General features: G+C 34.8%; 1 protein-coding gene across 1 annotated transcript in view; it reads right to left on the bottom strand.

Annotated features, from left to right (window-relative positions):
- The window catches only part of LOC141452836 (alkaline phosphatase-like), a 611,245-nt gene that overhangs the window by 533,753 nt on the left and 51,010 nt on the right, over positions 1–26,482 (bottom strand). The gene's annotated exons all lie outside the window — the stretch shown is intronic.

Genomic DNA, 26,482 nt, shown 5'->3' with positions numbered 1-26,482 from the left:
TCGTCTTCTATTTATCAGAATTCAATGAATTTTTTACCAAATTGTAGAGAAAAGATAGCTGTATAATTGATATAAACTGCAATGTTTTAGTGACAATAGTAATTGAGATATGGAAGGTTAAATTTTAATGGTATTCAAATACCTTCAAAACTTTGAACGATTACATCTCTTCTTCTATTTATCAGAATTCAATGAATTTTTTACCAAATTGTAGAGAAAAGATAGCTGTATAACTGATATAAACTGCAATGTTTTAGTGACAATAGTAATTGAGATATGGAAGGTTAAATTTTGGAGGTTTTCAAATACCTTCAAAATTTAAACAATTATATATCTTCTTCTATTCAACAGAATACATTGATTTCTTTACCAAATTGTAGAGAAAAGATAGCTGTATAACTGATATAAACTGCAATGTTTTAGTGACAATAGTAATTGAGATATGGAAGGTTAAATTTTATAAGTTTTCAAGTACCTTCAAAATTTAAACGATTATATCTCTTCTTCTATTTATCAGAATTCAATGAATTTTTTACCAAATTGTAGAGAAAAGATAGCTGTATAACTGATATAAACTGCAATGTTTTAGTGACAATAGTAATTGAGATATGGAAGGTTAAATTTTATAAGTTTTCAAGTACCTTCAAAATTTAAACGATTATATCTCTTCTTCTATTTATCAGAATACATTGATTTCTTTACCAAATTGTAGAGAAAAGATAGCTGTATCACTGATATAAACTGCAATGTTTTAATGACAATAGTAATTGAGATATGGAAGGTTAAATTTTGGAGGTTTTCAAATACCTTCAAACTTTGAACGATTATATCTCTTCTTCTATTTATCAGAATTCAATGAATTCTTTACCAAATTGTAGAGAAAAGATAGCTGTATAACTGATATAAACTGCAATGTTTTAGTGACAATAGTAATTGAGATATGGAAGGTTAAATTTTATAAGTTTTCAAGTACCTTCAAAATTTAAACGATTATATCTCTTCTTCTATTTATCAGAATTCAATGAATTTTTTACCAAATTGTAGAGAAAAGATAGCTGTATAACTGATATAAACTGCAATGTTTTAGTGACAATAGTAATTGAGATATGGAAGGTTAAATTTTGGAGGTTTTCAAATACCTTCAAACTTTGAACGATTATATCTCTTCTTCTATTTATCAGAATTCAATGAATTCTTTACCAAATTGTAGAGAAAAGATAGCTGTATAACTGATATAAACTGCAATGTTTTAGTGACAATAGTAATTGAGATATGGAAGGTTAAATTTTATAAGTTTTCAAGTACCTTCAAAATTTAAACGATTATATCTCTTCTTCTATTTATCAGAATTCAATGAATTTTTTACCAAATTGAAGAGAAAAGATAGCTGTATAACTGATATAAACTGCAATGTTTTAGTGACAATAGTAATTGAGATATGGAAGGTTAAATTTTAGTGGTATTCAAATACCTTCAAACTTTAAACAATTATATCTCTTCTTCTATTCATCAGAATACATTGATTTCATTACCAAATTGTAGAGAAAAAATAGCTGTATAACTTATATAAACTGCAATGTTTTAGTGATAATAGTAATGGAGATATGGAAGGTTAAATTTTAGTGGGATTCAAATACCTTCAAAACTTTGAACGATTACATCTCTTCTTCTATTTATCAGAATTCAATGAATTTTTTACCAAATTGTAGAGAAAAGATAGCTGTATAACTGATATAAACTGCAATGTTTTAGTGACAATAGTAATTGAGATATGGAAGGTTAAATTTTAGTGGTATTCAAATACCTTCAAACTTTGAACGATTATATCTCGTCTTCTATTTATCAGAATTCAATGAATTTTTTACCAAATTGAAGAGAAAAGATAGCTGTATAACTGATATAAACTGCAATGTTTTAGTGACAATAGTAATTGAGATATGGAAGGTTAAATTTTGGAGGTTTTCAAATACCTTCAAACTTTGAACGATTATATCTCTTCTTCTATTTATCAGAATTCAATGAATTCTTTACCAAATTGTAGAGAAAAGATAGCTGTATAACTTATATAAACTGCAATGTTTTAGTGACAATAGTAATTGAGATATGGAAGGTTAAATTTTATAAGTTTTCAAGTACCTTCAAAATTTAAACGATTATATCTCTTCTTCTATTGATCAGAATACATTGATTTCTTTACTAAATTGTAGAGAAAAGATAGCTGTATAACTGATATAAACTGCAATGTTTTAGTGACAATAGTAATTGAGATATGGAAGGTTAAATTTTGGAGGTTTTCAAATACCTTCAAACTTTGAACGATTATATCTCTTCTTCTATTTATCAGAATTCAATGAATTCTTTACCAAATTGTAGAGAAAAGATAGCTGTATAACTGATATAAACTGCAATGTTTTAGTGACAATAGTAATTGAGATATGGAAGGTTAAATTTTATAAGTTTTCAAGTACCTTCAAAATTTAAACGATTATATCTCTTCTTCTATTTATCAGAATACATTGATTTCTTTACCAAATTGTAGAGAAAAGATAGCTGTATCACTGATATAAACTGCAATGTTTTAGTGACAATAGTAATTGAGATATGGAAGGTTTAATTTTAGTGGTATTCAAATACCTTCAAAATTTGAACGATTATATCTCTTCTTCTATTTATCAGAATTTAATGATTCAATGAAGGAAAAGAGAGTAAACAGAAAAAGAATCTTAAAATATTTTTCCTCAATTTTAATTAAAAAACACATTTCATCGTCATTATCAAATATGTCAGATAATAAATTTAAAAAAATTAAATTCCATAAAGATTGTTGAGAGAGAACCTCCCCGGGCCAGCTGTGCGCGAAGGGTTAATAAGGGCCCTCAGAAAGAAAATGCAAATATTTCTGTTATTAAAAAACATCTTTCGTAATTAATTTATTATATTTTATTTTTACTTCATTATTGCTGAAGAGGATTCTTGTGTCCCAAGTGGGCTGAGAAATAGAAAAAAATATTATGAAGTGGGGGACAAAAATATATAAGATGAAAATTTTCTTTTCTTCCAGCTCTCCTTATCAATTTCCTGGGTTTCCCGTGGAAAGGAAGTGCAGCCGAAGTGGAAGAAGTGAGAGAGAGAGGAAAGTTGGATATTAAATCATGCCAGCCGGGAGCTGCCCCCAACTACAGTCTGTTAAGGAAGGAACATGGACAATGTCTTGGTCTTGGTAGCTGGAGGAGAGCCTTCTTTTAATTTATAGTTAACTTATTGGCGACAGGAATTCACAATCACCATGAAATTTATAATCCTTGAGGAGTAATTTATTGATTTTTTTCTTCTTTTTTTTAAAAAAAATAAATCCGGAGTGACCACTCACACGACTCTCACTTACTCCTATTGTCTAACTTTTGTCGCAAGGATTTATAAGGATTTAAATGACATATTGGCACTTGTCTGAACAGTGTAAGTTTTTTAGGAGGCCCATAAAGTCTGTGGCGCATTTTCTCTTAGATGGATTGTCCACGACGCTCTGTGCTTTGCAGAGTGCATGAGAATCCTTGCGTTGTGAATGTGATGTGAACGGATGTTTTTATAAAGTTATACGTAACGGTCTTGAAGAGCTGTATTCATTCTCTTCTTCTTTCTCTTCTTCTTCTTCTTCTTCTTATTATTATTACTAATTATTATTATTTTATTATTATTATTATTATCATCATTATTTCTATTCATTTCCACTTACTTCCTCTTTCTCTTCCGCTTACTTCCTCTTCTTCCGCTTATTTCCTCTTCCGCTTACTTCCTCTTCTTCCGCTTTCTTCCTCTTCCTCTTACTTCCTCTTCCGCTTACTTCCTTTTCCTCTTCCCCTACTTCCTCTTTCTCTACCGCTTTCGAGAAAATAGAAAGTAAGTAATAATAATATTATTATTATTATAATTTTTTTTTTTTAATGATTTAAGGCGCGTTAACATCTAAGGTTAGTGGCGCCCGGAGCTTTTTCAATGCACTGCCGGCCTCCGGACAGTGTTCTCTCGTTACAGACAACACTGTTCATCACCGGACAGTGATCTGTAAGCAGCTCCTAGGAAGAGAAAATCTAAGGATCAGCAGATGGATTCGAACCTGGAACCTCCGCGTGGGAGTCCAGTACGCTAACCGCTTAGCTAATCCCTTCCCTTTATTATTATTATTCTTATTTTTTTTTCACGCATCAACAGCTGAGGTTATTAGCGCTCGGAGCTTTTTTCAGTGCACTGCCGGCCTCCGGACAGTGTTCTCTCGTTACAGACAACACTGTCCATCACTGGACAGTGAACTGTAAGAAGCTCCTAGGAAGAGAATATCTAAGGGTTAGCAGCTGGATTCGAACCCGGGACCTCCGCGTGGGAATCGAGTACGCTAACCACATAGCTAATCCCCACCCTATTGTAACTATTGTAAAAAGAGCTATTGTAACAAAAATCCAAAAATCTGATGATTACAATATCTTTTCTTATTATATTAGTGTAACATAAAGTAAAGCTCCCTAACAATAACAACAAAACAAGATCGTTTGCTTAAATTTAAATAATTTTTTTTCAAGAATAATTACTTTTACGGTAATTCTGTGCGGTGAGGGGGCACGTATTTTTCTTAGACTGTTCTTCTACTACTAACTGTACAACACTAGTATCAGTCGAACATGAAGAAAACCATCTATTTTAATAATAATAGTGTCACGGTTTTTAACACGGCCGGTGGAGGGGCGCTATGAGTTCGCTGTGACCCGTTGGTGGTGGAGAGAGAAATCCCATATACAATATATGGAAATGGAAAACTCAACATTACCTGAGATAAGCGTGAATGCAATTAAATTGCGCCGTGCATGCAGTATTAATCAGTAGCTTGCAGTGTATTTGATGCAGTATGCAGTTATATTTATGGGTTGATTTATAATGTTACGATCTGTATAATAAAGGTTTGTTTCGTTGTATTAGAGTTAGTTATCTGAGTTGTGAAAATTATTTTACTTATACTGGGAATGATAAAGTGAGTTAGAGATTACTGGTATAAATCATGCATTCTAACTTCTAAATACATGCATCACATTCTCTAACTTTCTATAGTTGTTAGACGAATCTGAGCAATAAGACTTCCATTGCATTAAAATGTACAGTATCTTGACGCCCTAGTTTCCTGACAATAAAATCTGGGTGCTGGTGTTGGTCTAGTGGTCAAGAGAGTGGCTTCGTATGTGGGAGATCCTCAGTTCGAATCCCGTGTAGGAATACTTTTTATTTGTTAGAAAAAAAAATTGCTTATATGTAGTAATGAATGAGCTCCTGCCTCTTCCAAGACACCTGGTAGTTGGACGTTAAAGCTCCGTCTGAAATAAAATAGGCGATTACTTTACTTTACAATAAAATCTTGCAAACAAGATAATGGTGATGGACAGAACTTATGCAAAACTTACTAGTGTAAGTAAAGGTTCTTGACATTGTAAATTACCAGCAAGCACCTAAAAACCAGCAAATCTTAACCTTACCATAGCGATCGCTGAGTTAGAGATGGCCAACGAGAAGACGGTGGAATCTGAACAGAATTATATTCCGGTTCCGTTACCGATTGAAGCCACAATCTCACTATATGATCAACGTTGATTCCAATCAATCATCATCATTCATCATTCATTCATTTTATCTTGTGGTAATCATTCATTTCATCTTGTGGTAATCATTCATTTTATCTTGAGGAAATAATTCATTTTACCTCGTGGTAATCATTCATTTTATCTTGTGGTAATCATTCATTTTACCTCGTGGTAATCATTCATTTTATCTTGTGGTAATCATTCATTTTACCTCGTGGTAATCATTCATTTTATCTTGTGGTAATCATTCATTTTACCTCGTGGTAATCATTCATTTTATCTCGTGGTAATCATTCATTTTATCTTGTGGTAATCATTCATTTTATCTCGTGGTAATCATTCATTTTACCTCGTGGTAATCATTCATTTTTTCTTGTGGTAACCATTCATTTTATCTCGTGGTAATCATTCATTTTACCTCGTGGTAATCATTCATTTTTTCTTGTGGTAACCATTCATTTTATCTTGTGGTAACCATTCAATTTACCTCGTGGTAATCATTCATTTTACCTCGTGGTAATCATTCATTTTTTCTTGTGGTAACCATTCATTTTATCTCGTGGTAATCATTCATTTTACCTCGTGGTAATCATTCATTTTTTCTTGTGGTAACCATTCATTTTATCTTGTGGTAATCATTCAATTTATCTCGTGGTAATCATTCATTTTATCTTGTGGTAATCATTCATTTTATCTTGTGGTAATGATTCATTTTATCTTGTGGTAATCATTCATTTTATCTCGTGGTAATAATTCATTTTACCTCGTGGTAATCATTCATTTTTTCTTGTGGTAACCATTCATTTTATCTTGTTGTAATCATTCATTTTTTCTTGTGGTAATCATTCATTTTATCTTGTGGTAATCATTCATTTTATCTTGTGGTAATGATTCATTTTATCTTGTGGTAATCATTCATTTTATCTCGTGGTAATAATTCATTTTACCTCGTGGTAATCATTCATTTTTTCTTGTGGTAACCATTCATTTTATCTTGTGGTAATCATTCATTTTATCTCCTCCCACGAGTCTAATCTATTACAATCACGTTTCCTTTATCATAGCATAGTTTACGCCTCCTATTTACCTCCTCACCTATTTACGTGTATTTACAGTCTTCCCATATTCATTTCTCTGTTTTCCTCGTTACGACTTATTTTTACTTAGTTCTCCAGACTCCAGACAGGAATATCATCCATAGCCCTCAAAGTGAAAACAATAATGGGCGACCATTGCTTGGATTGTTAAAACCCGGCAACTAATTAATCAAAGCACTTGATAGGCTGGCACAAAGTTATGGGCTTGACTAAGCTAATTGACTGACTAATTAAATTGAATTATTTATTTTGGTATCGATATTGATGAATCAAATATAGTAGAAGAAGAATTGGAAAATCCAATAATGAATGGATTTCCAAATATTACTAGAAAGAAGTTCCTGCAAAGCTAATCGATACGAACAGAAGCATGTCTGCCCTGGACCGAAACATCTGTCGGCCTGTGTTTATGGGATGGAGAGAGGGAGAGAGATAGAAAAAGGATCTTGTTTATCATAAAAGTTTATCACCTTCAAAATAAAGTTCTTGGAGCAACTTGTTGTACAAAGAAGAAAGCAATTTAGAGCACAATAAGCGCTAGAGCGTACTTAATTAGTGCCGGAAGTGAGTAAGAAGTATTATTGAAGGGAAGTAATAAACTTGTCTTTAAGCTCCGGTAGCCGAGCTGTGGGGAGTAAATCCATGGTAACCAATAGTTAGGCAACGTTGTCAGAAAAGTCAGGCAAGAAAATTTAGGCCAGCTGGAGAAAAATGTTGACAACTTATTCACGGCCTTCTTAAGTTTCTAGTTTTCACATATTGTATAACTGTGGAGCAAGTAAGAACTGCAACTGTTGCTCTTGCTTATAATTTAGGCTAACTTCTTTTGCCTAGAAGGCTAGATGGTGCAACTGAACTACTTTAGTCCTAGATGGCTAGATGGTGCAACTGAACTACTTTAGTCCTAGAAGGCTAGATGGTACAACTGAACTTCTTTTGCCTAGAAGGCTAGATGGTACAACTGAACTTCTTTTGCCTAGAAGGCTAGATGGTACAACTGAACTTCTTTTGCTAGTCATGCTTACTAATACTAAGTCCTTAGACTTAACCTTTCCTTACACTCCTTAAACCTCTCCTGGCGAAATCATGATGTTCTTTGACATCGTCTCACGCCCTATCCTTCGGTAGTCATCCTCGACATCCTGTTTCCTTCTAGCAAAGGCTAAGGATCTTAGGATAATCTAAGGATTTTCTTTAAACTCGCTATCCCTATTGCACGCACATAGTTCCTACAACTTACGGCAAAAAAAAAAAAAAATAATTCCGGAAAATTTAATAGCGCATTTCTGGGCGAGAAAAGTGCTTGGATTTACTACGAAGTATCATTTAAGTGCAATATATGCACTAATTACATATTAAGTATTTACAAGGATTAAATAGGTAACCAATATTTCAGATTTGAACAAAAAAATGGCTGTCCGGAAATGCTATTTGGCTCAATTGATTTTTTTTGAAGTTTTCAGCATTTTTTCTGAAAACAGGACTTTCCCAGCGAATTTGAATAATACTGTATATGTATGAAATATGTATCCTGTATAATATTTTTAGCGTAAATTGTCCAGTAATTATTCGAACTTTCATTTTTCGTAGTTAAACTTATTTCAACTTAGTAGGTGGCACGGTAGGCGAGCGGTTATAGGCTAGACCCGCAAAGCTAAGATGTATTGCGGTACTAGACTAGGCCTAGTATTCTATTTAATGTGTTAATATGAGGAATTTTTGTAGTAAAGTTTGTTAGGCGGTTATAGGCTAGACCCGCAAAGCTAAGATGTATTGCGGTACTAGTCTAACCTCTTGGATTTTATTTAATGTGTTAATATGAGGAATTTATAGTAAAGTATGTTTCTTAGTCGGCTCCGTCCACGACATCTAATTGGTAGTTGGACCTAAAGCCCGCCTGAAAAAATAGTCTTTACTTCACTTTATTTCAACTTAGTTATATCCCGGAAAAACGACTCCAGACAGGAAATATCATGGCATTGCCCGCTAAGCAAGAAAACAATAATGGACGACCATTTGCTTGGACTGTTAATCACGGCAGCTAATTAATCAAGGCACTTGATAGGCTGGCACAAAGTTATGGGCGTCACTAAGCTAATTGACAATAGATTTAAGTTAACTAATTACTGATTGGTTAGTGTCAAATTGCTAAATGGTATCTAGCCAATAAGGTAGCTCAAATTTTTTTGTTGACTCTCTAAAGGAAATCTTAAATTTTGTTTTTTTGGAAAAACTTATTTCCCAGAGCTACAGAGTTAGCTAATTAATAAAAAAAAATTAGGAATTAATATGGATCTATATTATATAATAAGGTTACGCAAAATAAATCTGGATTTTTGGCAAATGGGACAATAATAAATCACATCCAAGGGGAAAAGACTAAATTAATATCACAAAACGGGAATTTAAAAGCCAAAGGACTGCTTACTTTTTCATTTACCTTCTTTTTTTGAGGGGGAGGGGCTTCTTGGGCTAAAATTAGGAGATGATAATCCCTACATCTCCCGTTTTAGGCACCAGGTAATCCTTTCAATGCCAAGAGATGTCCATTTTCAACTCCTGTTATATTTTTATTTTAAATATTTAATTTAACCCCCTCCCCCTCCCACCAATCCTTATTTATTTACCATCTTTACTCTGTTTCCTCTGTGTTACTCTGTATGTGACAAATTCTTTTAAAATAATAAATATCGCAGAAGTATGATGAAAATATGCTTTTTTTATTATAATTTTTTTTTTATTTATATAAAATCTGGTGTAAAAACAGGCGTGATTTTCACTTCCTGTTATAATCGTCGCGATTATCTAACTTAATCATTTTTTTGTTTTTTTTTCGAACTACGGAAGCACAATAAAGTTTTTTGCTTAAACCATTTCTATTTCTAGCTTTGCATTTTGCACAGAGATGACATTTCAAGAGCAGAGGTTGCCAAAGTGGTCTATGTAGACCCCCCAAAGGTCTATTTAACAAAAGTAGGGGTCGATCTGAGTCAGGGGGTCGAATTTCGAACCCAATATAGGGAACCTTGCAAAGAAACACCAGGCACACCCCATCTCATTAATTAAGATGCAATACCTGTAGGGTGAAGGGACCAGTAATTGACCGGGCACCAGTAATTGACATACCAGAAATAAACTGGTATTATAAGGGATATGAGCCGTTTTTAGTGGTGATTCTTTCAATTTCGTTATTGAGAAGCCTTTGGGCAGCAGTTCCAGAAAAATATTAATTATTGGAAGGTTCCTTGGTATCAGTGGAAGGTTATTTGTGTTAAAAGTTCAAAATCAAGGAAAAAACAAGCCGTTGCTAAGGAGGATTGATAAGAAAATAATTTTCCTTTTTTCTTATTTTTCGTTTATTTGTTCATATATTCGTGTGGTTATCAATGTTCTGTTATAATTAGTATTACTTGTAGATTTCATTTATGTAGTTTTTTTTTTAATTATAAGAAGCATTGAGCATTAAAATGGGGCTGTCAATCACTGGTCCTTGAAACGGCAATCTGCCCGGTAATTGACATGTATGTCAATTACTAGTCCTACAGCTTTTTTGTTTGAGACCAGTGATTGACATCCTGGGAAAATGATAAGATAGGTTGATAAATTTTATTATAATTAAAAATTCAATCATTGTAAAATAAAATCATTGATAAAAATCGGCAAAATAAATAGTAAAACTTCCAACAAAATATGTTTAAATTAATGAATTAGCAAATGTACGCCTTATTTCAAGAGGGCATGCAGAATGATTATTCTGTAGAGAACAACAATGTATGGACAACAAACTGGAATAATCGTGATCGCCGAACAGCTTCAAGAGACCTACGTGATTGATAAAAACGACGCCCACTTATCGGAGTTGGAAAATCTCTCATTCTCCCTCAGTTTTGGGTCCTAGCCACATGACAAAGAAGAAAGCGAGGAAATGGCTAAACCATAGAATTCCATCAAATAAAACGGCCAGGGGAAAAATGAAGCTCCCTCAAGAGAAGTACCAGGTGCGAAATCAAACATACGTGGAGAGTTGGTGACTTTGTGATGTTACACATTAATAACATAAAAATGTTTGTAAGATCTATTGTATTTACCAATTAACAGACATGTTGACCGAAGACGAATATATAGCATCCCATAGGCTAAATAGGCTAAACTGTATTAAAAAAAAATGAAATCGGTATGAAAACCATTTTTAATTCCCAAACACGTGAAGGTTGGATCGCCCTATACTACTTTATGGAGAACGTTACCAATTTAATAAAACCGTTGATGTGTGAGGTTTTCAAATGGCTAGTGATTTCAAGTGGCTAATTATCAATTACGTAAGATATATTATGATGTTCATTTCCTATGTATTCCGAAAGAATATTTTGTTTTTCATTCATTTTTTCTTTTATGGTGTGCCTATTTTAATAACACATATTTTTGTCAATTGGTTACCTAGTTATGTGAATATCAGTGGTTTATTTGTAGGTATGTGTATATTAATACCTATCCTTTCCAAGTTAAAGAGTCAATAACAGATATATATTTTTTAATCTAGTTGTTTCTTCATTGACGTTTCATTTATTTATTACTGTTATAAGTGCGAATGCTTACAACCTGTTGCGGGACGCGATGAACGTGCACACAATGTATATATATATACATGTGCCCAAGAGGTAACTCAGTAATAATAAACAATAAAATACTGAATAGATGCAGAAAGTAAGAATGAATTACATTCAGATAGTTTGGTTTCGAAGCAAATGACACTGGCAGCACAGATTGTGGAAAATATTAGCGAAGCGCTCCAAAAGAAGGGAAGCTAGGAGAAATTTGGTTCACTAGAAAGCACCAACAACTCGAACCCAAAGACGCGTAGATGCCATCGGTAGCAGCGTTATAGGCGGAATGAATGAAACAAGGATGTGACCACATAGTCTAATCGGAAGTAGAGAGGGTAGTTTGGTAAAGTGAGAACCAAAAAAGTTCCCAAAAAAGGGTTTAAGTAACAAAATATTTAGCGGAAACTTGAAAGGATAAGAGAGCGGAAGAGTTGAGAGAAAGAGATAAAAGCGAGCCGACAGACATTGTGTACGATCTAACAAGCATTTTAGCTAATATCTCCTTGGTACTATTGAAAGTAAGGGCTGTTCTTCAAATTACCTGTCTTGGTTTAGACTTAATTAAAATTGTCCGGTAGGACAGTTGTGTAAGGATTGATCGTCAAAAACTGCATAAAAAAGGGCAATGTTGAAAAAATATTAGATTATTTAGGTTTGCCTATTTAAAAACTGATTGTAATTAATTATGAATAAGACTAATTTTTGTTATAAATCCAATTGAAAAAGTGATTTAGGTGATTTATTTAGATTTAAAAGTGATTTTGAATGCATACCTTATGTCGTTTCATGAATATATTTGTATGTCAATTACTGGTCCCACCCCATGTCAAACACTGGTTCCACCGAAAATTCGGTATGTCAATTACTGGGTCACTGACATACTTCCAAAAAAAATCATTTTTGGTTGACATAAAGATCGAATTTACTGCTTTTAAAATATTAATAAAATAAAATACATCCTACTGGTGCGGTACAATTTTACAACCTTCACCTGGAGCCAAAATAACGGAAGTTATTCTATCTTAAACTCGAATTTTTTCTTAAGCAGTCAATTACTGGTCCCTTCACCCTAGTTACTTTACTTATTTATAATTACTTATTATTTAATAAATATTAAGGTATTTGAATTTCACCATTCAAGATATTTTTCATAAAACTATTTATTACACAATGTAAAATTACTTTAATAAATGTTTAAAATCATAAAATAAATGTACAAACACAGTACCTAATAGATAGTTGTATTTTAATTAACTGAAAATTACTTTTATGGGTGGGTCGATGGAGATTTCGAAAAATTATATAGGGGTGGTCCATGATCAAAAAAAGTTTGGCGGCCCTTGTTTTAGAGGAAACTAAACAACGCTCACCCATTTAAATGCCCCCCCAAAAAAAATATTTTTCTTTGAAAAATAACAGAAATAAAAGTTGAATATATTTGTAAAAAAGATTAGCGAAATCTCAAACAAGTGAAAAATCCATTTCAGTAAAGTGACATTTCCGGTAACAGAAATTTATTAAACCTTTCCGGTAGAGGACAATTGTAGTAGGGTTCACCGTCAAAGAAACTGCACCGTAATGTTTCAAAACAAACCAACTTGTGACATCTTTCCCCCCCTCTTTTTCCTGTATAAAAGAAGAAAATTTACCAAATTTTCTTTAAAGTAAAGAACTTCTATCCTTCTGGTTTATGTGGATGGGAGGGGGTAAACTTAGGCAACAACACAGATCAATCTAGCTGATGGAAGATGCACAGGACCCGGACCTGTCTCACTGGCTGACTCTAAAGTAACCCATTCATTTTCCTTCAGCATTTCCAAAGCCATTCCTGCACCAGTTTTTGTGACAAACTTCACTAGACTGGATGTCCTTCGAGAAAATGACAATGTCTGTAATAAATTATTCTCGTCTTAAGATCTTCTCGGCACCTGGAAGGTATCAAAAAGTAAAGTAATTGCCTATTTTTTCAGGCGGGCTTTACGACCAACTACCAAATTAGGTGTCGTGGACGGAGGCGACTAGCAAACATACTTTACTGTAAATTTCTTTTATTAACCATTAAATAAAATGCAAGGCCTAGACTAGTACCGCAATACATCTTAGCTTTGCGGGTCTAGCCTATAACCGCCTAACACACTTTACTGTAAATTCCTCACATTAAAAATTAAATAAAATGCAAGGCCTAGACTAGTACCGCAATACATCTTAGCATTGCGGGACTAGCCTACAACCGCCTAACATACTTTACTATAAATTCCTCGTATTAACACATTAAATAAAATGCAAGGCCTAGACTAGTACCGCAATACACCTTAGCTTTGCGGGTCTAGCCTATAACCGTTCGGCTATCGTGGCGCCTAACCTGGAAGGTATATAGCGACCACCTACGCGTGAAAAATGAAATTATATAAATGTTTTCTAAAAGAAGAAATCCCTGTTTTAATGTTGCAAAATATGATTCAATGACAGAAGTAACTCTTAATTTTGAATTAATTATTATTCCAAATTATGAATAAAATTTGTTTTTAAATTTGCTATTTAAATATAATTCACCTCTTTGTAACTCATTACAAAAATTAAATCACCGGTTAAAGCAGACCTAACATTAACCCTTTTGGTTAATTTAATTAATTATTTAGTATTTATTTAATTAATTAGCTCAGTGTTGAAAAGGTGTGTTGGCTCCTCCCAAATGTGACCTAATAAAAGGTCACAGTCGGGTGATTGGTGTGTTGCAAGGGCACTTTTTCTCACACTGGGAAAATGAGAAAAATTATATTTTCTTTTACTTCTGCTGCTGGTGAGGAGGCAAACTCTATTTTCTCCAGAGAGGAAGTAATCTTCTTACCGTAGCTTACTGTAAGTTATAAGCGCCTATTCCCATTATATCTATGTATATAATATATTTTTTGTAGGCAATTTTTTATACCTGGGAAAAATAAATAAATAAATACTTCACCACAGAGCAATATATAAAAGAAGTGGAAAGCGGAAGCAGATACTGAGTGAGTTGACAGGCGATGAAAGGAGTTAAGCTTTCCAGACCATTTGACTAGTTCGGTGGGTGGGTTAGTGGGGGCCGCCGTTGGAGACGGTTGGAGGTGGCACAAGCGGAAGCGGAGTGTGGAAGGCGGTATGTAATGTCACCGTTTCGGACCATTAAACCAAACTCTGTATATAAAACTCGCATAAATTAATTATAAATATAGCATCCGGTTTGGAGAGAAAAAAAAAAAAGAAGAAGAAAAATCTGGTTTAGGCCCTCAAGACTTCCTCTGTACTACTGTTCTCAAATTTTTGGTTTCACTGAACGTTTGAGTCGTATTTAGTTCTTATCATATCGCAAGGAAGATCTATCCAACCCCCTCTCACAGTACAAACTCTTAATGGAATTTTCACGAAAAAATTGGTTACAGTAAAGCTTGTAATCACTGCACAAAGTTTAAATGAAAATCGCAGCAGCTGATTGAGAGAAAATCTTAAATTACGGAAAATTCTATTCGGAAAAGTTGCACTTCCGGTCAGCTGATTTTCATCGAATTTGGAAATTCAGTCTCACTTTTGACTATTATTAATACAATACAGTTGGCAAGCCTGTACAGTAAACAGTAATGGCGCTTTAGAGGGAAACCTAACCACAGATTTTTCTAAGAAAGGCCAAAGAAATGACTAAGACATAAATCTTGTAAATTGATACTTCCGGTGGACCCAATTTTGGCCCAAAACTTATTGTAGCAACCATCATAAGCAGAATATCAAATTTTAACTCGTTATGATTCTTCGTTTTTGATATATGGAGGGGCTACAAAAGGGGCAGACATACACCGAGACCAATTTGGTGAAAATCACTTTTAAGATTCAGGGGGAGACTCAAACGTTGCTAGTAAGAGAAAGAACGAAGGAATGGTAGATGCTGCTCCCAAAATATTCCAGGTAAAAACCTTTGGTTTGAAGGGTTGAAAAGAAAAATGGCCATTTCATCACTAAAAATGTGGAAGTAACAGATAAAGTATTTGTATACGAGTGGTAAGCGAAAATATGAGTTATTAGATTTTCAGTTTAGACCTCCCTGAGTTCGAAAATACTGTAGTTTTCCGTTACAAAATCTGTTTTGGAGTCTCTCATTATATCTATCTACACGCAATACTTAGTTCAGGGTACCATCTTGGGATGATAACATGTTCAAAATCAACAAACACGAAGTTGACACTTAAGATTAGGAGGGGGTCTTTAAACTGTAGTACTATTTACATACGTCATCATTGTCTATCATAGTCCCTTCCGTAAAACATTTAAAGTAAGGAAAGTAAAGTAAAGTAATCGCCTATTTTTTCAGGCGGGGCTTAACATCCAACTACCAATTAGGTGTCGTGGACGGAGGCGACTAGCAAACCTACTTTACTGTAAATTTCTTTTATTAACCATTAAATAAAATCCAAAGCCTAAGACCGGGAATCGAACCCAGTACCACAATGCATATTAGCTTTGCATGTCTCGTCCCTAACCGCTCGGCTACCGTGGCGCCTCAACAAACACGAAGTTGACACTAAAGATTTGGAGGGGGTCTTTAAACTGTAGTACTATTTACATACGTCATCATTGCCTATCATAGTTCCTTCCGTAAAACATTTATTTCCAACATTTTCTTATAAAAATCCACCTTAAGGCTTCTCTGGGAAAGATTTAAGGGTGAGGCTTGGCTCTAGCGTGCCATTTCTGTGTATTCTACAGTTTTACTATCTAAATATAATTTCATTCAAAAGATTTATTACTTCAATTGGAGTTAAGAGAGTGTTTTCAAAATATTTCACACCTTAGACACGACTGCAATTAAAGAAACTAGAGTACGAAGCTTCATCTGTTCATTTCCGGCTTCCGGATAATATACTCTGACGATGAAAGAAGATCGATCGCCGAGCTATAAAATCCTACTTGATTACAGAACATTGAAGTAACAGTATATTGTTTGAGAAAACACTACCTAAATCCAATTGTTGTAAGACAATGAATCGGATTGTTAACACAGTATAGTGAATTACGTAACTTGTAAACAAACAATACTGTACTAACAGTATACTTTTACTAGACAAAGTGTACTGACAAAGTCGTCAAGTACAATACCATTAACTGTACAAAATTTTCCATAAAAATTCCGTATTGTTGTAATTTACAAAGATTTCCGATTATTTCTGCTCATTCTAAGGAAGTGCTCCATTGTAAGGGGACAATTTCTGTAAAAGGAAGTTGGTTACTCTATAGTGCCGCTTTTAGTATTAAGTACAATTTTATTAGGGACGTACAGATATTGTTGCAAATTTTAGTAATAATTTTTTAACTATTTGGATTACCAAAAAAAGATGAGCAGTACTGTACAATTTATAACGGAAGTTTTATCGATGAAGGTGCTCTGATTCTGGGTTTAAAGACGGAAGTACCCTTTTACCGAAAGGATTTTGTTTTTCCCAAAAATGGCTGCCACGATTTCCTCTTAACTACGTACACAGATTGCATACACATAGTTCTATTTTACTATAATCATGTTTTTTTTTTACAGAAAATTCATTGAGAGCTACTCTAGGTGATGTCAGTATGTCAGTACGAGTATAAAAAGACTCTAAAGTGTTGGTAAGAATTAAATGTGTTCCAATAAAAATTTAAAGTTTAAATATGAGCCGTGTGAACTGGAGTAAAGAGGATGTCGTGAGAGTGTACGCACTTCTATCATTTTAGAAGTGACGTCAGAGCGCTAATATTTCCTATCGTCTTAAGCAATAAACTTTTCATTTTAATATTCTTAGAACACGCAAGTAGAAAGATTGTTAAAATTTAATATTGCCGACAGTGATGAAATAAAGAAAATTTATTGTTGAAGGGGGTCGGGGACTTCTTTAAAATATTCCCAACGCTGTGGGCACAGCTTGTCTTTGTCGGCTAAAATGTGAGGAATTTTTTTTTTTTTTTGTTTAATGGGGTGGTGGCTACTGTAACTCGAGGAAGTTAAGATTCTTCCAAGAATCGGTGCCGATCTAAGCGAGAACTGATCCATCTTTTCTTAGAAATTTGAATACGGCCAATGAATTTAACGATTTACTTTCTCTTTCTTCTATTTTTTTTTTTTAACGCCCAACTACCAATCAGGTGTCGTGGACGGAGGCGACTAGCAAACATACTTTACTGAAAAATTCCTCATATTAACTAATAAATAAAATGCAAGGCCTAGACTAGTACCGCAATACATCTTAGCTTTGCGGGCCTAGCCAATAACCGCCTAACATACTTTACTATAAATTCCTCATATTAACACATTAAATAAAATGCAAGGCCTAGACTAGTACCGCAATACATCTTAGCTTTGCGGGCCTAGCCAATAACCGCCTAACATACTTTACTATAAATTCCTCATATTAACACATTAAATAAAATGCAAGGCCTAGACTAGTACCGCAATACATCTCAGCTTTGCGGGTCTAGCCTATAACCGCCTAACATACTTTACTATAGATTTCTCATATTAACCATTGGGAATATAGACTAGTACCACAATACATCTTAGCTTTGCGGGTCTCGCCTATAACCGCTCGGCTATCATGGCGCTTTTCTCTTGTTCCTTTTTTAAAGTAGTTGTATCGGAATGGTGGAACAGTAGACAACTTTATGTAGTTTTATTTCTGTGTAATATCCATTTTTACAAACTATAATTTTGGTAATAATTAAATAGTTTTTAAACGTTCGGCAGTTTGAAGAAAAAATTTGTGAGTTAATCTAAATCTAAAGGGTGGATTCGAACCCGAGTTCTCAGCATCAGAACCTAGTTTACGCAAACCACTGAGCCCAAATCCCTACCATAAATCCCACCAAATTGCATTCTTCTTTCTGAATATGAAAGGAAAAAAATATAGTATGTGTATATTGACTAGATTGCAGAATCATTTGAACTTTTATTAAAGCCTTGTTTTAATACTTCCAAACTTTTGTAATATGCTTTCATATTAGATGTTTAATTAAGCGTACGAGGGTCGTTTGAAAAGTCCGTGCAAAAATAAAAACTACTTAATTTTTGGGGGTAAACCTTTTTTATTTTTCAACATAGTCTCCTTTTAGGCTTATACACTTCGTCCAACGCTGCTCTAGTTTGTTGATCCCTTCCGAATAATAGGATTTGTCCAGGTCTGAAAAATAACCATTCGTTTCTGCAATCACCTCGTTTGAATAAAATCTTTTTCCCGCCAGCCATTTCTTCATATTGGGGAACAAATAGTAGTCCGAGGGAGCCAAGTCTGGAGAATAGGGGGATGTGAAACGAGTTGGGACCCTATTTCCATTAATTTTGCGACCACAACTGCTGAGGTGTGAGCTGGTGCGTTGTCGTGATGGAAAAGGACTTTTTTGTGGGCCAATCGTGGGCGTTTTTCTTGCAGCTCGGTTTTCAAACGGTCCAATAACTATGAATAATATGCACCTGTAATAGTTTTACCCTTTTCCAGATAGTCGATGAGGATTATTCCTTGCAAATCCCAAAAGACAGTCGCCATAATCTTTCCGGCCGAAGGAACGGTCTTCGCCTTTTTTGGCGCAGATTCCCCCTTGGTAACCCATTGTTTAGATTGTTCTTTGGTCTCAGGAGTGTAGTGATGTATCCATGTTTCATCCACAGTGACGAAACGACGCTTAAAGTCCTGCGGATTCTTCTGGAACAGCTGCAAACCGTCCTTGCAACACTTCACACGATTTCGTTTTTGGTCAAGCGTGAGCAATCGCGGCACCCATCTTGCGGATAGCTTTGTCATGTCCAAATGTTCATGCAAACTATTACGTACCCGTTCATTCGAGATGCCCACAGCACTAGCAATCTCACGCACCTTCACTCTTCTGTCATCCATCACCATATCATGGATTTTATCAATGATTTCTGGAGTAGTAACCTCAACAGGGCGTCCAGAACGTTCAGCGTCACTTGTGCCCATATGGCCACTCCGAAAATTTTGAAACCACTTATAAACTGTTCTAATCGAAGGTGCAGAGTCACCATAATGTTTATCAAGCTTCTCTTTAGTCTCCTGAGGCGTTTTGCCTTTCATAAAGTAGTGTTTAATCAACACACGAAATTCTTTTTCGTCCATTTTTTGAAAATCACTCGACTTCCTCGATTCAAACGAATGCCAAACACAAAGAAATAGACCGATCTGGCTGAAACTTGGTGTGTGTTCTTCCAAGAGATGCTACTAACTAAACATATCCTCGGTACGCGCCAGTGGTGCTATCTCTCTGACTTTGCACGGACTTTTCAAACGACCCTCGTATATAGCTTAAGCGTAAACACACTGATTTACAAACAGAAAATAAAATAAAATCATCTGTTTTCAGAGAGATTATTGGGGGACCAATGGGGATTAAATTGTGATACAAAAAATTTGTGTAATAACCAGCTAGTCATAAAACAGGGTATCTCTGTTTCCAGTAAAACAAAAGTTGAAAATTCTACACGATTTCTATCCATTTCCGCTTATTCTCTTTTCCGCTTACTTCCTTTCCCTCTTACTTCCTCTTCAGCATACTTCCTATTCCGCTTACTTCCTCTTTCTCTTCCGCTTACTTCCTCTTCCTCTTACTACCTCTTCCGTTTACTTCCTCTTTCATTTACTTCATACTTAATTTACTTAATTTTCCTCTTACTTCCTTTTCCTCGCCCGCTACTTTCTCTTCCTTTTACTTCCTCTTCCGCTTACTTTTTCTTCCTTTTACATTCTGTTCTGCTACTTCCTCTTTCACTTACTTCCTCTTCCTTTTCCGCTTTTTCTTTCTCTTACTTCCTCTTCCGCTTTTTCTTTCTCTTCCCCTCTTTCTTCCTCTTCCGCTTTTTCTTCCTCTTACTTTCTCTTCTGCTACTTCCCCTTCCGCTTACTTTTTCTTCTTCCGCATACTTCCTCTTCCTCTTACTACCTCTTCCGTTTACTTTCTCTTTCGCTTACTTTTTCATCCTCTTACTTCCTCTTCCTCTTCCCCTTTCTCTTCCTCTACCGCTTTTTCTTCCTCTTACTTTCTCTTCTGCTACTTCCCCTTCCGCTTACTTTTTCTTCTTCCGCATACTTCCTCTTCCGTTTACTTTCTCTTTTGCTTACTTTTTCATCCTCTTACTTTCTCTTCCTCTTCCCCTTTTTCTTCCTCTTCCCCTTTTTCTTCCTCTTACTTTCTCTTCTGCTACTTCCCCTTCCGCTTACTTTTTCTTCTTCCGCATACTTCCTCTTCCTCTTACTACCTCTTCCGTTTACTTTCTCTTCCGCTGCTTCCTCTTTCTCTACCGCTTTTGAGAAAATAGAAAGTAAGTAATAATAATATTATATTATTATATTAATAATAATAAAAAGTTTGTACGCACGTATATTCAAAATAATAAACGAACAGAAAATACAGTATTACGGTTGATGAATTTAGGAGTGCGTATGATGTTATTAGAGTTTTATTTCCGCTGCAACCCCCCTCCCACCACTTCTACAGTGAGGTTTTATTTCTAAACGCAAATAACTACACAATAGAATTTTCACTCTGTAGTCCCAGCAACAATATACATTTTTATTACTACAATACGTATTCACGCACAAACCACTCTCGTTTTACATAAAATGTATGCGTAAAAGTTTTTTTAATGTTCTAGAAAATGTTTATATAAAATAAAAATACATCGTAAATAAATAAATGAAAAAAAAAAAATTGTTTAGCACATAATTTTTACAATTGTAAAATAAAACAAACTACAAGAACCACACGGCACGCCAATTGTTTTATATACTGCCTTAAAATATTTAATTTATTTTATTCGAATATTTTCGTAGAGTTAGATGAATATATTCACAAATATATATGTATATATAATATATATTCTTAAATGTATTACGATTTCCTCTTTTACAATTTCCGAGCTTATATTATACCAAATATCCGTCGAAGCACGCACTTTTATTGTATCCCTGAATGGATTCGTATTTTCATTCATCATAATTAAATAAGTTTCCGGTTGAATTTTTGCTCCACTCCCAACTCTATACCTCGCTGATTCAGGCAGCAAGTGTAGTGTGAGACGGAAACAAGAGTGTAGTCGAAATCTCTGCACCAAGCAGATTAAAAACACCCGGTGATGGACGAAAGTCCGAAATCGGCCAGGGATGCCGTAAGCGCATGCGTGCTACGACTGATAAAGTCAACGATATAATCCACCGGAAGAAACATCTTTACTCTCTAACTCCTAGAAGTGTCCTTAATCGAATTTTCCCAGGAAAAAAAAAATCCATTAAAATAAAAATAAAATCGTAAGAGTAAATTTCCAGAAAATTCTTTAAAACAAAACTGGAAAAATCTATTCAATAAAGTTAATACATCCGGTCGACTGATTTTGGGGCATCCTCTTTGGTGGTACTACAGCTAAGTACTATCAAATTTGAATTATTCTGCAATTTTTGGGTTTTTGTTTAGAATTACGGCGGATATACAAACGCACGCAAGCACGGACAGAAATCCCAGAACCATCTTTGGAAAAACCACCATTTTCAGACTCAGTAAAAAATCTGAAAACGAATTTTCCAAATAAATCTTAAAATAAAAAAAAATTTCACGTAAACAATTTGTTTTAAGCATAGAAAAAAAGGAAGTAAAGAAAAACCGCCTTTAGAGAAATTTCCACTAAATAAAAACAAATAATCAAATTTTTCTTCCGTTATTTGTCCAATTTTTACCATTTGAAATAAAAGGAAATTTAAAAGTAAAGTAAAGTAATCGCCTACTTTTTCTGGACAGGCTTTAAGTCCAACTACTGAATTAGGTGTCCCGGACAGAGGCGACTAACAAACATACTTTACTATAAATTCCTCATATTAACACATTAAATAAAATGTAAGGCCTAGACTAGTACCGCAATATATCTTAGCTTTGCGGGTCTAGCCTATAACCGCCTAACATACTTTACTGTAAATTCCTCATATTAACCATAAAATAAAATAAAAGGCCTAGACTAGTACCGCAATACATCTTAGCTTTGCGGGTCTAGCCTATAGCCGCCTAACATACTTTACTATAAATTCCTCATATTAACACATTAAATAAAATGCAAGGCCTAGACTAGTACCGCAATAGATCTTAGCTTTGCGGGTCAACCCTAGAACCTCTAGACTATCGTGGCGCCTAAAAAAGGAAATTTTAAAATTGAATTTTTCTTTAGCAATGTAGTCCGCATTATCCATTCATTTATTGATTTTCCTTCCTTTTTCTTGACTTCTTCGCATTTTACCCCCCCTCCCCGTGGATTCCATGAAACAGAGAGGCTTTCCATTTTTTTATATTCTAATCCTTAATGTACCCCATCCTAAAATCGATAAAAAAAAAATTTTTTCTTCATGTTTTTAGGCACTGGATTGCTTTTAAGTTAATTAATATCTTAAAACACACAAAAAAAGTTAGGTTTCTCATTTCAACCTCGTCCTTCCCCTTGCCCCCCAAAAGAAGGGCTTACTAAATATAAAGTCTGTAAAAGAGGAAAAATTGTTACTGAAAAGTATGAAATGAAAATAAAAAAAATATATACCGTTGTTTTAGGTTTATTAAATTTTGAAAATATGGTTCGTTTTATTTCATTTTTTTTGTTTATTTAATTACGACAATGTAGCGCATACTCACACGACTTCCTCAAACTTCTAGACTTAACGTTACAAGTAATGAATTTTCTTCCTTGGGGCTCTTTGCGAGAAAACCTTTTAAAATAGTAAAAATTCTATTCGGTAAAGTAGCACTTCCGGTCGATTGATTTTGATCTATTACGTTAATATGGTTACTCTTCCGGTTGATTGATTTTGATCTCTACGTTAATATGGTTACCCTTCAGTTTGATTGATTTCGATCGCTACGTTAATATGGTTACCTTTCCGGTTGATTATCCAAAAATCAGAACTAACAAATTAAGCACAATATGTGTCCATTTTACAGAAAAAAAAAAAAACTATTGTCATAATCAAGATCTTATTTACGTAGAGCCACTAGAAGGGTTTCAATTCCTCATTTCCGTTTACTTATCTATAAGATGCCATTTCCGATCATCGTACTATTCATTGCAGAGTTTAACTGAATATTTGGTAAAAATTTCATGTTTTATATATTTTTTTTTTTTCTTAAGAAATGTAAGATTTACTGTAAAGAGGAAGTCTTGCTATTGTTTGCATCAGTTTTTTTTTTATATTTCCGGTTAAACTTTTACGATTGCATTGTTTCTTTTCCTAGTTGTAGGAACAGGAAGCATTTCGTCCTTCTTGTTCCACTTCTTTCTTTTCTTTTTTTTTGTGAAAGAAATATGGAGGGAAACATTTACCGGAGGAAATAGTAGAAGGAAAATGTGGTTACTGGCACATAAGAAGTGGCGGGAAAAACTTATTGTAGCACTGTGACGTGGTGTGGGTTTTTCAAAGGTGGGGCAACTACACCGCTTGGAGACTTCTCAATCTTCTTGTGTTTCACCGGAAGGAAATATCACTTTTTTGGAACGCTTTCTACCTTGTTAGCAGTAGCACAGTTTAGTTCCACTCGGAAATAAAATTTTTGTGGTTGTAAAGCACTTTCTAAACACCTAACAGCTATGTTTCCTTCCATTGACCTTGTGGAACTGGGTCTTCTTTGTGGACTGTCAGCTTGTTCAGAGATGGTGGTGTTTTGGTTTCATCCTGTACGGCATGGAATATTACTTGATAATGCTTTATTATTTTATACGTCCATTTCTCCCCACCTCTTACATTCTGTTATCTAGTAAAAGGAAGTGTGGGGTACTTGTCAAATTTATTGACATTTTCACAGGAAGTTATGAGAACTCAAATAAAAAAAAGTTTGTTTTTTTTTTAAGGTAATGGTCTCCATTGCATGATTACCAGTGAGAAGAATTTCCGGTACCTGATTTTCACAGGAAATGACTCTTTTTTTAAGTTCCGGTGAGCCCAAATAAGTGGCTTTGAAACGTTTAATTTGCGGGGAACATTAGTATAGTAAAGGTAAGTAAAAGTAGAGTAATCGCCTATTGTTTTCAGGCGGAGTTTAATGTCCAACTACCAATTAGGTGTCGAGGACAGGAGCAGGAGGAGCTCATTCATTACTATTAACAATTTTTTTTCTAACAAATAAAAAGTAGTCATACGCAGGATTCGAACTAGTGACCTCCCACATGCGAAACCACTCTCTTGACCACTAGACCACCAATATTAGTGTAGTTCAGTTTGTTTTTGGAGAAAAGTGTAATACAAGGATTTAGCGACATATTTGTTATTTTAAAGGAAATAATAATGGTTAAAATGGCCATTGGATAGGTTATGATAGAACTTTTCAATTTATAGTAGACAATTTTCAATTTAAATGGCATTTGTTTTATAAACTGAAGAGAGAGTTTTGTAGCATGAAATGTTAGAGGCGTTCTTGAATTCACTTGTCATCGGCAAACTAACTCTCAGTTCCAGTTAGGGCGTTGAGGTCGAGTGGATGATCTGAAGTGGAACTATACCATGAATGTTCCACAACTATTAACCTGTGATTATACCTTTTGCTTGTGGAGATCCATATTTCGAATTGTAAACCGAGACTGGAGGTTGGTTCTCAGTTCTTGTTGATTTCCATGTATGAATTTATTGATTATATTTTGCCGAATTAAAGCATAGAATAATTTTTTTTTTTTTTAATCTGTAGTGAGCACTAACTTATCACGAAGACTTATCACGACGACTTAACAACCTAACCGCATCGCTTTCCTTAGTGTTTTGAAAGACAAACTAACATCCATCAGTAAAAAAAAATAATAATAATAATTAAGATGATCAAGGAGATGGAAAGATTATTAGAAGGGATACAAGTCCTCTATCAAGCTTGGAAGCCATTTAGATCCTGTAAATAAATCTGAGGGAAGCGGCCGAGCTGGAAATCAGACATAACCACACTTCAGGGAGAAATATATCCCCGCTATAACGCTTCCTACACACTTCAAGAGAGAAATATATCCCCGCTTAAAAGCTTCCTACACACTTCAAGGGAGAAATATATCCCCGCTCCAACGCTTGCTATACACTTCAAGGGAGAAATATATCCCCGCTCCAACGCTTGCTATACACTTCAAGGGAGAAATATATCGCAGCTTCAACGCTGCCTAAACACTTCAAGGGAGAAATATATCCCCGCTTCAACGCTTGCTACACACTTCAAGGGAGAAATATATACCCGCTTCAACGCTTCCTACACACTTCAAGGGAAAAATATATTCCCGCTACAACGCTTCCTACACACTTCAAGGGAGAAATATATCCCCGCTTCAACGCTACTTACACACTTCAAGGGAGAAATATATCCCCACTTCAACGCTGCCTAAACACTTCAAGGAAGAAATATATACCCGCTTCAACGCTTCCTACACACTTCAAGGGAGAAATATATCTGCGCTTCAACGCTGCCTAAACACTTCAAGGGAGAAATAAATCCCCGCTTCAACGCTTCCTACGCACTTCAAGGGATAAATATATACCCGCTTCAACGCTTCCTACACACTCCAAGGGAGAAATATATCCCCGCTTCAACGCTTGCTACACACTTCAAGGGAGAAATATATCCCCGTATCAACGCTTCCTACGCACTTCAAGTGAAAAATTTATCCCCGCTACAACGCTTCCTACAAGGGAGAAATAAATCCCCGCTTCAACGCTTCCTACGCACTTCAAGGGAGAAATATAACCCCGCTTCAACGCCTTCCTAATAACCCAGACATTTTCTGAAAACTCTTTGAGTGACCAGCCTTGTAGGCATCATTCTCGGCCACACCTTGTATCTTCCACTTTTCAGTAAGAATTGCTAGAGGATCACCAGTGAGTTTGCTAAAACCAATCACGGCTATTTACGGGTCCTACATCTACCGTGTTGGATATTGTTCGGTGTTTTGCTAGGCAAGGATACCCGCAAAGACCCGTTAAGATCTTTTTGAAGAAGTGGCTAGTCCATATCCCCATTATGTGCGTTTGTGAGAACTTTTGCTTCTCGTTAAATTATGAATGTTGCAAAATGAACTCAGAATAATTTTCTTTCAAATTAAATAAAACACACAGCAAAAATGCCCGCAATGCATTCCTCGCATAATTGGAGAATTGCCTCTGGTAGAAAG

This window comes from Rhodnius prolixus, unplaced genomic scaffold, assembly GCF_049639745.1.
Source record: "Rhodnius prolixus isolate KJV_2025 unplaced genomic scaffold, Rpr scaffold_3, whole genome shotgun sequence".
Lineage (NCBI taxonomy): Eukaryota > Metazoa > Arthropoda > Insecta > Hemiptera > Reduviidae > Rhodnius > Rhodnius prolixus.
Note: the sequence above shows the minus strand (reverse complement) of the source record. Positions and strands in the feature narration are given on the sequence as shown.